This window comes from Castor canadensis, chromosome 12, assembly GCF_047511655.1.
Source record: "Castor canadensis chromosome 12, mCasCan1.hap1v2, whole genome shotgun sequence".
NCBI lineage: Eukaryota > Metazoa > Chordata > Mammalia > Rodentia > Castoridae > Castor > Castor canadensis.
In genome coordinates, this window is record NC_133397.1 from 2,611,457 (window position 1) to 2,626,786 (window position 15,330).

The 15,330-nt window shown below is 40.3% G+C and overlaps 1 protein-coding gene across 1 annotated transcript in view; it reads left to right on the forward strand.

Moving 5' to 3' along the window:
- Window positions 1-15,330, forward strand: part of Colec11 (collectin subfamily member 11) — a 47,840-nt gene that overhangs the window by 17,034 nt on the left and 15,476 nt on the right. The gene's annotated exons all lie outside the window — the stretch shown is intronic.

Sequence of the window (15,330 nt, forward strand, 5' to 3'; positions counted from 1 at the left end):
GTTTCATTCGTTCTTTGTATTTTTTTTTGGTTTATATTTCATTGATTTCAGCTCTTATTTTTATTATTTCTCTCCTATTTGTTGTGGGATTTGCTTGTTCTTGTTTTTCTAGGAGTTTGAGATGTATCATTAGGTCATTGATTTGGGATCTTTCAGTCTTTTTAATATATGCACTCATGGCTATAAACTTTCCTCTCAGGACTGCCTTTGCTGTGTCCCATAGGTTCAGAACACCAGACTTTATCTATTCTCTGGTGTTGAGTACCTAGACTGCTTTCCTAACTTGTCTACTGTGAACGGTTCTGAAATAAACACAGGTGTGCGGGGATCTCTTTCATATGGTGATTTTGGGTATATGCCTGGGAGTGGGACAGCTTGATCATGGGTAGTTTTAATTTTTGGAGGAACTTCCAAAAATTTCAGTAGTGACTGCACTAATTTATATTCTTAACAACAGTGTGTGAAACTTCCTCTTCCGGGCCTCCTCACTGTCTCTTTACTCTTATAATTGTTTCCTTTGCTGTGCAGAAGCTTATTTATTTATTGGGTACTGGGGTTTGAATTCAGGGCCTCACGCTTGCTAGGCAGGTGCTCTAACACTTGAGTCACTCAGTCAGCCCTTTTTTTCTGTGTATGTAGGGTATTTTTGAGATATAGTCTCACTTTTTTGCCCAGGCTACCTTTGAACTGCAATCCTCCTGATCTCTGCCTCCTGAGTAGCTGGGATTACAGGCATGAGCTGGTGGCACTTGGCTATGTCTACATCTTGAAGGGTTTTCTCTATGTTTTCCTCTAGTAGTTTCAAAGTGTCAGGTCTTACATTAAGGTCTTTGGTCCATTTTGAATTGATTTTTGTACAGGGTGAGAGATAGATATCTAGTTTCAATTTTCTACTTGTGGGTATTTTCTTGGCACCATTTGTTAAAGAGTTATCTTTACTCCAACGGACGTTTTTATTACCTTAGTTGAGAACCAGATGATTGTAGCTGTGTGGGTTTATTTCTGGGTCTTTATTCTATTCTACTGGTCTACATGTCTGTTTTGTGCCACACTCATGCTGCTTTTGTTACTGTGGCTGTATGGTACAGTTTGAAGTCAGGTATTGAAATACCCCCAGCATTGCTGTTCTTGCTCAGGATTGCTTTGACTATTCAGGGTCTTCTGGGCTTCCAAGTGAATTTTAGAATTTTTTTATTTCTGTGATAAAAATGACTGGAATTTTGATGGGGATTGCACTGAATCTGTAGATCGCTTTTGGTAATATAACTATACATTTACAATATTAACTCTGCTGATCCATGAACATGGGGGTCTTTCTATTGTCTACATTTCTTTCTTTGTTGTTTTATAGTTTTCTTCATGGAAGTCTTTCATCTCCTTCTTTACTTTTATCCCTAAGTATTATCCTGCTGGTCTCATGAAGGGGATTGCTTTTCTCACGTCTGTCTCATCCTGTTTGTTATTGATACATAGAAACCTATGATGTTTGTATGTTGGTTTTGTATCCTGCTACCTTGTTAAAGTATTTATCAGATCTAAGTTTTCTGGTGGAGTCTTTAGGGTCTTTTAGGTATAGGATCATATCACCTGAAAATAGGGATTTGACTTCTTCCATTCCTGTTCTATCCATTTGATTTCTTTTTCTTGCCTTATTCCTCTAAGAATACAGCACCATGTGAACAAGAGGCATGTGGTAATCACCGTTTCTCCTTTCTGACTTAAGAGGAAATGCTTTCATTTTTCCCCATGTAAGATAAAGTTGGCTTTAAGTCTGTCACATACAGCCTTTCTCATATTAAGGTATGATCCTTCTATTCCTACTTTCTTTGGGGCTTTTATCATGAGGCTATTTCTGAGTTTTATCATAGACTATTTCTGTACCTTTTGAGATAATCCTGTGTTCCTTGATTCTACTTATGCTATGTATTACATTTATTGATTTGTGTATGTTGAACCATCCTTGCATTCCTACAAACAAACCAATTGCTCATCATGTATGTTTTTGGTTTTTTTTTTGGTGGTATTGGTGTTTGAACTGAGGACCTCGTGCTGGCTAGGCAGGCAATGTATGATCTTTTTAGTGTGTTTTTGAATTTGGTTTGCAAGTATTTTAGTGAGAATTTTTGTGTCCATCAAGGAAATTGTGCTCTCTCTCTCTCTCTCTCTCTCTCTCTCTCTCTCTCTCTCTCTATATATATATATATATATATATATATATATATATATATATATATACACATTTAGGTTGTTGCTGTTATGTCCTTATCAGTTTTTGGTATGAGGGTAATACTGACTTCATAGAATGAATTTGGTAGCATTTCTTCCCCTTCCATTTTACAGAATAGGTTGACAAGCAAACTTCATTAAAGGCTGGCAGAATTCAGTAGTGAATCTATGTGTCCTGGGCTTTTCTTTGTTGGGATACTCTTTATTACTGCTTCAATCTTATTGTATGCTATAGATCTGTTTAAGTTGTTTACATCCTCTTGCTTAAATTTTGGTGTGTCACAAGTCTCTGGAAACTTAACCATTTCTTCTAGATTTTCCAGTTTATTGGAATCTAAGTTTCAAAATATCCTCTAATGATCTTCTGGATGTCACTGGTGTCTGCTGTATTGTCCCCCTTTTCAGCTCTAATTTTATTTTATTAATTTCAGTCTTCTCATTTTGAATAATTTGGCTAAGGGTTTGTCAATCGTGTTTATCTCTTCAAAGAACCAATTTTTTTCTTTTTTATTGTTTTATTATTCATATGTGCATACAAGGCTTGGGTCATTTCTCCCCCCTGCCTCCACCCCCTCCCTTACCACCCACTCCGCCCCTTCCCTCTCCCCCCCACCCCCTCAATACCCAACAGAAACTATTTTGCCCTTATCTCTAATTTTGTTGAAGAGAGAGTATAAGCAATAATAGGAAGGAACAAGGGTTTTTGCTGGTTGAGATAAGGATATCTATACAGGGAGTTGACTCACATTGATTTCCTGTGCGTGTGTGTTACCTTCTAGGTTAATTCTTTTTGATCTAAACTTTTCTCTAGTTCCTGGTTCCCTTCTCCTATTGGCCTCAGTTGCTTTTAAGGTATCTGCTTTAGTTTCTCTGCATTGAGGGCAACAAATGCTAGCTAATTTTTTAGGTGTCTTACCTATCCTCACCCCTCCCTTGTGTGCTCTCGCTTTTATCATGTGCTCAAAGTCCAGTCCCCTTGTTGTGTTTGCCCTTGATCTAATGTCCACATATGAGGGAGAACATACAATTTTTGGTCTTTTGGGCCAGGCTAACCCTACTCAGAATGATGTTCTTCAATTCCATCCATTTATCAGTGAATGATAACATTTCGTTCTTCTTCATGGCTGCATAAAATTCCATTGTGTATAGATACCACATTTTCTTTTTTTTAATTTTCTTATTCATATGTGCATACAAGGCTTGGTTCATTTCTCCCCACTGCCCCCACCCCCTCCCTTACCACCCACTCCGCCCCCTCCCTCTCCCCCCACCCCCTCAATACCCAGCAGAAACTATTTAGCCCTTATTTCAAATTTTGTTGTAGAGAGAGTATAAGCCATAATAGGAAGGAACAAGGGTTTTTGCTGGTTGAGATAAGGATAGCTATACAGGGAGTTGACTCACATTAATTTCCTGTGCGTGTGTGTTACCTTCTAGGTTAATTCTTTTTGATCTAACCTTTTCTCTAGTTCCTGGTCCCCTTTTCCTATTGGCCTCTGTTGCTTTTAAGATACCACATTTTCTTAATCCATTCGTCAGTAGTGGGGCATCTTGGCTGTTTCCATAACTTGGCTATTGTGAATAGTGCCGCAATAAACATGGGTGTGCAGGTGCCTCTGGAGTAACTGTGTCACAGTCTTTTGGGTATATCCCCAAGAGTGGTATTGCTGGATCAAATGGTAGATCAATGTTTAGCTTTTTAAGTAGCCTCCAAATTTTTTTCCAGAGTGGTTGTACTAGTTTACATTCCCACCAGCAGTGTAAGAGGGTTCCTTTTTCCCCGCATCCTCACCAACACCTGTTGTTGGTGGTATTGCTGATGATGGTTATTCTAACAGGGATGAGGTGGAATCTTAGTGTGGTTTTAATTTGCATTTCCTTTATTGCTAGAGATGGTGAGCATTTTTTCATGTGTTTTTTGGCCATTTGAATTTCTTCTTTTGAGAAAGTTCTGTTTAGTTCACTTGCCCATTTCTTTATTGGTTCATTAGTTTTGGGAGAATTTAGTTTTTTAAGAAAGAACCAATTTTTTGCTTTGTTAATTCTTTGTGTTGTTTCTCTATCTCCTGTTTTATCAATTTATAGCCTGGTCCCCATTATTTCTTTCTATCTATGCCTGTTGGTTTGGTTTCTTCTTCTTTTTCTAAGAGCTGGAGTTGCATCATTAGGTTATTTGTTTGAGATCTCTGACTTTTTTAAAGTAAGACACTCAGAGCTACAGATTTCCCTCTAAGCACTGCTTTTTCTGTATCCTGAATGTTCTGGAAAGTGTTTTTATTTGCATTTGAGTTGAGGAATTTTAAAATTTCCTTCCTGACTTTTTCAAAGACTCACTAATCATTCAAAAAATGTATGATTTTTAGGATGGGATATGGCTCAAGTGGTAGAGTGCCTGCCTAGCAAGTGTAAAACCCTGAGTTCAAACCCCAGGAAAAGGTATATTGATTAATCTTTTCCATGTATTTGTACAGTTTTTTTTTTCAGGACTGGGGTTTGAGCTAAAGGTTTCACACTTGCAAAGCAGGCACTCGGTGCCTTGAGCCTCATCTCCAGTCCATTTTGCTCTGCCTATTTGGGAGATGGGGTCTTGCAAACTGTTTGCCTGGGCTGGCCTTGAACCAAGAGCCTCCTGATCCCAGCCTGTAGTTCAGATTCAGGTGTGATCCACCAGCACCTGATTGTAATGATCTTCCTTATCTCTGTCTAGTTTTCCTTTCAGTCTTGTTTGCGTATTTGAGTATAGCTACTCCTGTTTGCTTTTTTATTTCATTTGCTTGGCATACTGTTTTCTGTGCTTTCACCGTCAGTCTCTGTGTGTCTTTGCCAGTGAGTTGTGATTCTTGCAGACAACAAACATTTGGATCTTGTTTTTAATCTAAGCATCCATTCTGCATCTTCTAACTGGATAGTTAAAACCATTTACATGTGGGGTTGGTATTGAGAGGTATGTTCTGATTCCTTTAATTTTGTCATTTTCATTCCTGGTGGATTCAAGTACTGTTTGTTCTTCTCTTTCTCCCTTATTATCTCAGTCTGGCTTATTGAGTTGAACGTGTTTTGTTCTTTTCTATTTCTAACTTTTTCATCTGTTCCTCCTATGAAATGTATTCTTTCTTGAGGTCTTGTGTTTGTGACTGTCTTCTTTAGCTGTATGTAGGATACCTTTTAGTATCTTTTGCAGTGCTGGATAGTGGTCAAGAATTGTTTTTGTTTGTGATAGTCTTGGAAGGTCTTTATTTCTCTATCCTTTGTTCCTTTTGGTGATACAGGGATTTTTGTAGTCAGGGCTTCATGCTTCCTCAGCCCTATGGCTTGAGCCACATCTCCAGCCCTGTCCATCAATTTGGGGTGTGTATGTGTGTGTGTGTGTGTGAGAGAGAGAGAGAGAGAGAGAGAGAGAGGGAGAGAGACACTGGGGTTTGAACTCAGCGCTTTGTGCTTGCAATGCATGCCCTCTACCACTGAGCCACACCTCTGGTCCATTTTGCTCCGGTAATTTTGGAAATGGAGTCTTGTGAACTATTTGCCCAGGCCAGCCTCAAATTGTGATGCTCCTAATCTCAGCCTCTCAAGTAGCTAGGATTACAGGTGTGGGCCACTGGCACCCAGCTCTCCATAAATTTTAAGGGATGGCTTTGCTGGATATAGTAATCTTGGTTGGTCACTAGTTTGTTTCAGGGCTTGAAATATATCACTCCATAATTTCCTGGATTGTAGGGTTTCTGCTGTGGGGTCTGAGGTAATTATAATCAGCTTACCTTAGTAAGCAAGTTGAAGTTTTTCTCTTGAAGCTTTCGATTTTCTTTCTTTGTTCTTTAGTCTTGGCATTTTAACTATGATGTGATGTGGAGAGGTTCTTTTCTGGTCAGGTCTGTTTGGGGTTCTTTTCACTACTTGATACCTATATCTTTCTCTAGATTTGGGAACTTTTCTGTTATAACTTCATTAAGTAGGTTTTCTGTGCCTCTGGTTTATATCTCAGCTCCTTCTTCTACCTCCTGGATTCTTAGGTTTGGTCTCTTGATCATGTCCCAGAGTCACTGAATGTTGTGTTCATGCTTTTTTTTTTCTTTATTGTGTAAACATGTGAACATAATATTTTCTTGACCTTTTCTTCAGTCCCTGAGATATTCTTTCTTCTACTTGATCCAGTTATTGGTGATGCTTTCCACTGTTTTTTTTTATTTGATTTATTGTGTTTTTCATTTCCAGTATTTCTTGCCTCCCCAGAATCTCATCTTTCTTGCTGAATTCCTCATCCATGTTGCTGACTTTCTCATCTAGGTTTTGAATTGACTCCCTGACTTCATTAATTTGTTTGAATCCTCTTTGAGATCACTGGTCAATTTTGAAATGAGAGTTTTGAGTTTTTTTATTAGGCACTGCAACCATTTCAGTGTCACTGGAACTGGTTATTGAGTTTGAGGTTTTGGAGGTGACAGATTACCTTGCCTTTCCACATTTCTTGTGTTTCTATATTGTAATTTACACATCTGTTGGGATGCATATTTTTTCACTTTTTAAAAAAGATGTATAGGGTTTTCTTAGTGTGCAACCACCTTTTGGGGTCATGATCTTCACTACTACTCAGGAGAGAAAGCAGATTACAGTAACAAAAAACAACTAAAAAAATAAACCACATATGTAATTGTTGTAAAACAAATCATTGTAAACATTACCCCCAGTAAGGTTAGAAAAGAGAGGGACTAGGATACTTATATGATGAACTAGTATTTTAAAGATATTAAAGCTAAGGGTATTCCTAATTAAGTAATAAAAAGAAGGGGACATGGGGAAAGAACAAAAGAGAGTGGCAGCAAGATAGAAAGGTAGGAAAGTATTGGGGATTAAGGTATACAAAATAATAGCAAGGGATGATACTGTAAAATCAGTAGCAAGAAAGACAAAACAACAAACAAAATCCCTTACCAGTCAATATGTCTTCCTTGCTCAGGAGAAGGGAATATACTTTCCCCAGGTTTGTCCTTTGCAGTTTACCTGGTGTGGGGGCAGCTGTTTTTCTCTCTAAAGTCCAAACCATTCTGATCAGAAAGGGCTGTTTGCAGGCTGACCTCTGTTCTGTCTTCCTGTTGGGTTGAATTTGTATTGGTGTGTTTTCATATTCAGGCCTGCTGATGCAGGGAGTACAGGAGCCACCTTCAAACTGCTCCCACTGTGAGCCAAGGATGCCCTGGGTGGGGTCTGCCTGTGTGGATTTGGCATGGCAAATTCCTGAGCAGCAGGTCCTTTTCTCCAAATCCCCCTGGCCCTCTGACAGATCAGACAAGGCAGCCTGCACTGTCTGGGCAAAGCAGAGCACTCAGATCTATTGGTTCTATGTGCCCTGGTCTTGCAGTTTTCCGTTCTAACACACCGCTCATATTCACACATGGCTGGTCTCTCTGTCCTCTTACCAGAGTGTGGGTTGCAGCTCTGCCAATGTGTTTGCCTTGGCTTCCCTCTGAGTGGAGCCCACGGTTCCCATCTAGGTAGATCCATGTCCAAGTTACAACCATCTTTCTGGTCCACACTGATTCCTGGGTGGTCATTCACTTAGCTAGTGGAGGTAGGGTAGCCTTTGAGGTTTGGAGGTACAAGAATGTAGGGTCTTCTGTTTCCACCAGCTTAAAGGTTTGATTGTAAGACCTTTCCTATGAGAGTTCCCCTCTATGGCACCTGTGAATGAGCTAGGAATGACAGGGCCTTCTCCAGGATCAGTTTGCTGCACAGTATGCAGAACTCACACCTCACCTTAAATCTTACATTTGCATAGTCACAGCTGGGGCACCCACATAGCCCTTGGGGCTTTCCTTCTTCTTTGCTTGCAGCCCCACTTGAGGGGAGGATTCTCTCCCTTCCCTACCATTTTGCTTAGTGTTCTATATTAGGGCCTATTTATTTTATAAAGTTCAGTATTTCATCTGATCTCTACTGTTTACCTTCCTTTGATTTTCCATGCCATCCACCTCTCTCTGCAGTCACACACCTACTGTTTTGTTCCAGATTTGTGGAGACAAAGAAAGTGCTGGGTGTCTCTCATCTACCGTCTTCTTAAATTTAATTCTACGGGTAACAATTTGTCATGCTATAACACATTTTAATACATGCCTATATTCCTGATAACTAAGTTCCCCACAAAGCAGTGTGCTCTCTAATCTTGTACTCTTTGCTTCAGAGCAGGGTGAGGAGCCTGGGTTGGAGGTTCTTTAAAATTCCATCTCAGAAGCAGTGGATTTAACAAGGATCCATCCGGTCTGAGCACAGTTCCTCTGGTGCTCCTCTTACCACCGCCTGATCTCTAATTTGAGGCTGAACTGGAAACTCATTCTCTACTTTGCTCAGATCCTACCCTCTTGTCCCTATTTCCTCTTACTGACATGTACACAGACTTCCTGCAGGACATGTCTTGTCTAGAATTCTGGTCCTAGAATGACTGTGTAGGTTCAGGGTCACTGCACCTTTCCACTGACACACTCGCTTCCTAATCTGGCCACTCGAAAGCCGCTGTTCCCTGTGGAGAAAAGCCCCCCACTCAACTTACAGCAGCACGATGGGAACAAAATACCAAGAACCAGGTAGAATGAGGAAATAGGGGCTGAGCTCACAAAATGTTCCCATGTGCGCCACTCAAACTGTGATCTGAGGAAGAGACAGCCAATCAATAAGGGAGACAGCTAATCAAAAGTAGCCTAACCCAAAGTATAAAACCTACTCTTTTTCCTCCTTCCCTCCTTTCTTCCTCCCTTCCTCCCTCTCTCCTTCCTCCCTTCCTCCCTCTTTCCCTCCTCCCTTCCTCCCTCTCTCCTTCCTCCCTTCCTCCCTCTTTCCCTCCTCCCTTCCTCCCTCTTTCCCTCCTCCCTTCCTCCCTCTTTCCCTCCTCTCTTCCTCCCTTCCTTCCTTCCTTCTTTCATGTGGATGTCTGATTTTCCCCATGTTGGGTGTTCTCAGTGCCATATGTGTGTGAGTTTATTTTTGGGCTTTCTGTTCTGGTCTTCTGGTCTATGTGTCTGTTTTTATGCTAGTGCTTGTTTATGGCAGTGCACTGTTTTTATTACTATAGATTCATAATACAATTTGAAATCAGAAGTATGGTGCCTCCAGCTCTGTTCTCTCTCTACATTGCTTTACCTTTTGTGGTTCCACATGAACTTTAGTATTGTGTTTTCTTTTCCTGTGAAAAATGTCATTGAAATTTTAATAGAAAGTGCACTGACTCTGTAGATTGCTCCGGGTAGTATGATTACTTTGACAGTATTGATTCTTCTGATGTATGAACACAAGATACCTTTCTGATTCTTTGTGTCTTCTTCAGTTTCTTTCATCAGTATTTTACAGTTTTCAACATACAGATCTTTCACCTCCTCGGTTGAATCTCTTCCTGAGTCTCACCTTCCCATGCTACTGAAAATGTGATGGTAATTTCTGTTTGGATAGTTTGTTGCTGGGTATAGAAGTGACATAGATTTTTACAAATTGATTTTGCTAATTTTTTTATTAGTTAGAATAGTTTTTGTACTTTTTTTGGAAGTCTTTGGAGTTTTCCACATAAAATAAGAACATGCCATCTGCAAACTGAGCCAATTTTATTTCTTTCTAATTTGGATGCTTTTTTGTTTTTCTTGTTTAATTGCTTTGGCTAGAATTTCAGTGCTATGCTGAATAGAAGTGACAAGAATAGGCATCCTTCTCTTCTTCCTGATCTTGGAGGAAAACTTTTAGCTTGTCATCACTGAGTATGACATTAACTGTGGGCCAGATTCTTTGAGTATTTTATTTTGGCTACATAAAATCTTACCAGTTACAGCTTCTGCCATCCTGAGTTTTTTTGTGTGCTGTTAGTTTCACCAGGTCCAATTTCCCAGTTGAAATACTCAGCTCTACTCTGTAGACGGAGGACTCTTTCATTAATTCTAGTATTGACATACATTTCCCTATGCAATTTTAGCCAATGTCAATGTTATTCTTGCCTTGTTTTTTTTTTTTTTTTTGTCTTTTTTGTTTTGCTTTTTTTTTTCTATTTTTTCCTTTTTTTTTTTTTTTCGGTGCTGGGGACCGAACTCAGGGCCTTACACTTGCCAGGCAAGCGCTCTTCCACTGAGCTAAATCCCCAACCCCGTCAATGTTATTCTTGATGGCTATTTCTACTTATGATCCACTTATGAAATCGTTAGAAGACTAACAGCTCATATTTATTTTTGTCACTTTATAAAAAAAAAGTGTGAGGAATTCCCTTCGATGTTTCAAGATGGTTTTCTTTTCCAAATTCTCTGACAGTGCTGCCCTGTGTGCTGTGTTCTCAGTGCTCCAGGGTCACTCTCTCTGGAGTACATGCCCATCTGCAGAGAAGGCAGGGCAGAGCTCCCATGAGACCAATATCAGAGGCAAATGCCAGCCCTAAATGTCAGAACTGTTAGCATTTGTCATAAAGAGCAGAAATGTCAAAGACCTTATTAGATAGAATACACCTTATTTAAAAGAACTATAACTTTATATGTATATACTTAACTGTAAATGGTTTTGTAACATTTAGATTCAAGGAACTAGCAGTATTAGAACCATTTTAAAGAACTTTTACTTAGTTTAAATTTAGTTTCTTCAGTGTTAGCAGAAAAATACCTTAGGGTTTAGGCAGGATGTAAAGAATGGTAAATAACTGCAAATGAGCTATGAAGAGAGCTAGTCATCTTATGTTTGGTTAGCAGGACCAAAGCATCTCTACTTAAGGATACAGCCATATGAAGATACTGGCTTCCCCTATGCTGGCTGGTGGAAAGAGAGAGAGGGAAGGAAGGGGGAGAATCTATTCACCCCTCCACCCCTGCATGAGAGCTCCTGAATGGAATTCCCAATGCTGGCTGGTGGAGAGTGAGAGAGGATAAAGAAAGGAGGAAGGTTGCCCTTTGGTAGTGAGTGAGATCAATTGTAAGATCTTTAGGGCATCCCCTTATGTCTTGGAAGTCTCAGTTGCAGGTCCTGTAGACCTGGCTTGCCTAAAATGTTTTTCTGCAGATGTCTCTGTGTGAACAAGCTGTGGGGTCCCCGACTTCCTACCATTCTCCAAAGGACCAGTCTCTTGCACCCCTGCATCAGGGTTCCTAAGTGGGATGCTGATCCAGAATGCCAACACAACTATTAAAACATCAGAACCATCATATACTGAGCAAACAGGCTGAGTCCAAAAACAGCATGAAAATGAGGACAGTCTGGTGACTGTTAGAAAGGAAGCCTCATAATGTGAACTACTGTAACCAGTACAGAATCCAAATTGTACAAGGTAAGCTCGGCTGATACAAACCCATCACTCCTGGTTGGTCAGTTTTCACATCAGGCCATCGGGTTGTAGTCACCTTGTAAACTGAGAAAAATAGGGAAACAAGTACATTGTCTAAAAAAAGATAATAATAAGCCTACAAGATTAATGTCTCAAATGATTAAATACAGAAACAGAGATAAGGGAGTAAGCATAAAGTTAGGAAACCCAATGACTGAGAGTCATGGTTTGGATATTGATAGGAAACAAACCCCAGTATCACATCTTTTGTTAAGTTTTATTTTGATAAAATTTTGTTTGGTTTTGGTAAAATTTTGTATCAGCCTATTGCACCAAAAATCCCCAACAGCTATTTGATAAAACAGAAACCTATTTTTAAACACACCTTAGTACCTTAAATTTTGACCTCAGGAAATTTTTAGGCAAACTTTAAATAATAAATTTATAAGCTTTAAAACCTTAATTTGTATCTTGAAATAACCTTTGTAAAAACCTGAATTTGGATAACACTGTTTTAAATAAAATTCTTAGTAACCTTATACCTTAAAAGTCTTAGGAAGAATATTAAATTAAACCATGTTTTTTAGTAATAGTCTACAAGGACACATGGGTCAATAAACCTGAGTATAAAAGAGTTAAGTGTAGATTACACTCATGATAGAATGAAACAGATTGAGATTATTGTCCATAAATTTTCTTTAGCTCTAAAGCACAGAATAGTTAGGCCTGTTGGGATTAGAACTTTAGATACTTTTTGAGACAGTTGTGCACATTAACTTTATAAAAATACCTTAAGAACTATCCTAAAGCCGGGTGCCAGTGGCTCACACCTGTAATCCTAGCTACTCAGGAGGCAGAGATCAGGAGGATTGTGGTTTGAAGCCAGCCTGGGCAAACAGTTCCACGAGACCTTATCTCATAAAAACCCTTCACAAAAATAGGGCTGGTGGAGTGGCTCAAGGTGAACCCCTGAGTTCAAACCCAGTACCTCAAAAAAAAAAAAAAACATCCTAAAGACATCTAAACACACACAGACACACAGATGTTATGACCTAGGCATGCGAAAGAATGTAAGGGGACATGATGAGCTCAAAGTTTAGTGACCACAAGCACATAGGTAGGAGACAGACTAGGACACAGAAAGCACACAGTGACACACAAAACAATCACATTAATTCACAGTGCACTCTTAAACCATTTCTTTGTCATTATCTTTAGAAGATTAATCAGCTAGATTCCTAAGTAGTTTATAACAGATCTTTAACATAAATACTCTTTTCTTTGCCCAATCCTTAACAGATTAAGGTATATCAAAAACTTGTATGAAAACTAAATTAATTTAGAGAATTTTAGTCACAAGTTAGTAATAATTTTTCTTGAGGACGGCAAGATGGCATTACCCATGAGTTTCCTATCCCTAGGGAGTGGCAGGATGGAACTGGACATGTGGTGGCTTCATTATGGTGGTAGTATTCCCTGTGACCACAGGGTCCTTCCAAAGGGTCTTTCAAATGGAACACAGAGACGTGTTATGTGCAACATACAGGCTCAAATGATCAGGACCCCATCTGGATAGCTGCCGCCTAAGAAAAGAAATCTGGTGCCAGGCCTTGCTTGACTTCCCATCCCAGCACACTGTGGTTTTTTCTGCTTCTTGATCAGCTTGTGACAGGCACCACTAGAGCACCTGAGACAGATTTAGGCCTCCCTATGGGACCAAAGACAGGAACAGGTGCTCTGATGCTTGTGGGCATGGAAACCTACAAAGGGAGGCTTAAAACAACCCAGCTTTGTTGACCCAAGGTCTTTGGTTTGATGCCAGTTAGGTGCCAAGTGAGAATATTTGCTGAGATGAAAACAGAATAAGAATGCTTCCCTGAAAAAAACAAACAACAAAACATACAAGCTCAAAATAGCAACCTGTTATAGGAATAAAAGACACTGCCCCCTGAGAGACAGGTGTCCATGAGTTAGGCGTGCTAATGAAAAGACCTAATAAATTGCCTATTTAAAATACCCACACATAAGGACCCATTTTTTTTTAACCTCTTGGATGTAAGTAAGCCTAATTTTTTCTCTGTAGGTAAAGGGGCATTTCTTTAAAATATGTTATTTATGTAGTACTTTGCAAAATATTAACAGAGAACAGTTAAAGTTTTGTAAGGAAAATGCAAAACAAAACCAGTGATTAATTAGTACCATTAAGTTCTCCTTATCTCAAATATATATTTAAAATTCGTATTGTAGTGTAAAAAAATGACATCTTGTTAATAGAATAATTTTGCCTTCAGAGTTAATGAATTATACTTTATAGGTGACCAATGTTCAATTCTTAATTAAATGGCACTGTTTTTACTTAGAGAATTTAAGTGCATTTACAGCAACAAATAGCTGTATGGCCTGAGGTGCGGGGTAGCAGCTGCCTTCATAGGCGGCTAGGCGGGTTATTTAGACCTGCACTGGCTCCCAGGCACACCTGGTACTGCTGCGGCCCCTGTTCCTAGTGGTCCCAGGCAGGTGCTCAAGCCTCCCAGCCTCTGTGCTGAAGCTCCCAAACTGGCGCTGATCTGTGGGGCCAGATAGTCAGGCACAGGTGTGTCCCTGATTCCTTTGACAGGCAGCAGGAAAATGGTGGCCACAGAAAGGAATCACTGCAGTTCAACTTTCCAACTCCACTAATCTTGATTCAAGATTAGGTAGCCAGAGCCCAGAGGCCATCACAGGAAATTCTAAAGTTAGCCACTACTCTGAAACCTAATTTACTTTCTACCAAGAGTAATCCACATCTTAAACATCTATGTTTGGAGCAGGGAGGTTTTTACAACTGAATTTAACAAAACAAGGACCCAAGCCAAGGAGCTAGACAGAGCAAAAGCTAGAATTTCAAACAGAAATTCTATACCAATTAGAGTAGGAACCAGTAGATGTCTCAATGTCTCTCTTAACAAGACAATGACCCAAACTCAGAAAACCACCTGATTCACTGAATCTTCTCTTCTCTTGCTTGAGGCAAGAACTGAGGCAAACCTCCAAGGTTGTTTAAGGCCTGGGGCTGGTTGGGTGGGGTGTCCCCCTCTCAGGCAAGGCCACCATGGCTGAGGCTGGCCATTGCTAGCATGCTTCCTGGACTGCATGGCTGCCTGGGCCTGGGAATTAGAAAGGGAGCAGAGAGAAGGAAGAAGTGGGGAGAGGAGGGAAGGTGGCAGCTGCAGGAAAGAGGCAGCAGCTACCAAGGTCAATAACTTAAGGCTTCATGGGAAATCCTGTCCACCTTCTCCACCTGGGCCAGATGGCGAACTTGCACCCCATGGCACTGGCCACCTCTGTAATTCTGCCCTTCCTGTCTGTGTGTCTATCAGGATTTGGCCACAGCCACAGTGGGTGTGCATAGGCCCTGCATGCCTCGTGCTGTGTGGGGCTGGGCTAGTACAGCTTATCCCAGCATCTTCCAGCAGCTTACTCTGGGTGAGAAGCTGATGCACTGGGAAATACCCATGCACTGGGGAGGGAGTACAGAGCCAGAGGACAGGGAGAGATTGGTTAGAAGAAAATGAATCGATAAGCGTAGCATTTTACCTTTTTAACTCCTGGCTGGCTCACCAAAACTGTTAACAGTGCTGGTGCAGTCTGTGATCAGAAGACTTCCAAATTCTTTGTATCCCACCAGGAAGAATCCATGGCAGAACACATGGGTGTAAAGGGAGTTTATTAAAAGTTAGGGAAGGGAAAAACAAAGGGAAGCATGGTGGGCCATGCCAGAAGTGGAGAGAGGTGTTTCTGCTTTTCAGGTGCTTTTAAAACTTATGATAACCCATGGGAAGGGGAGAACGAGG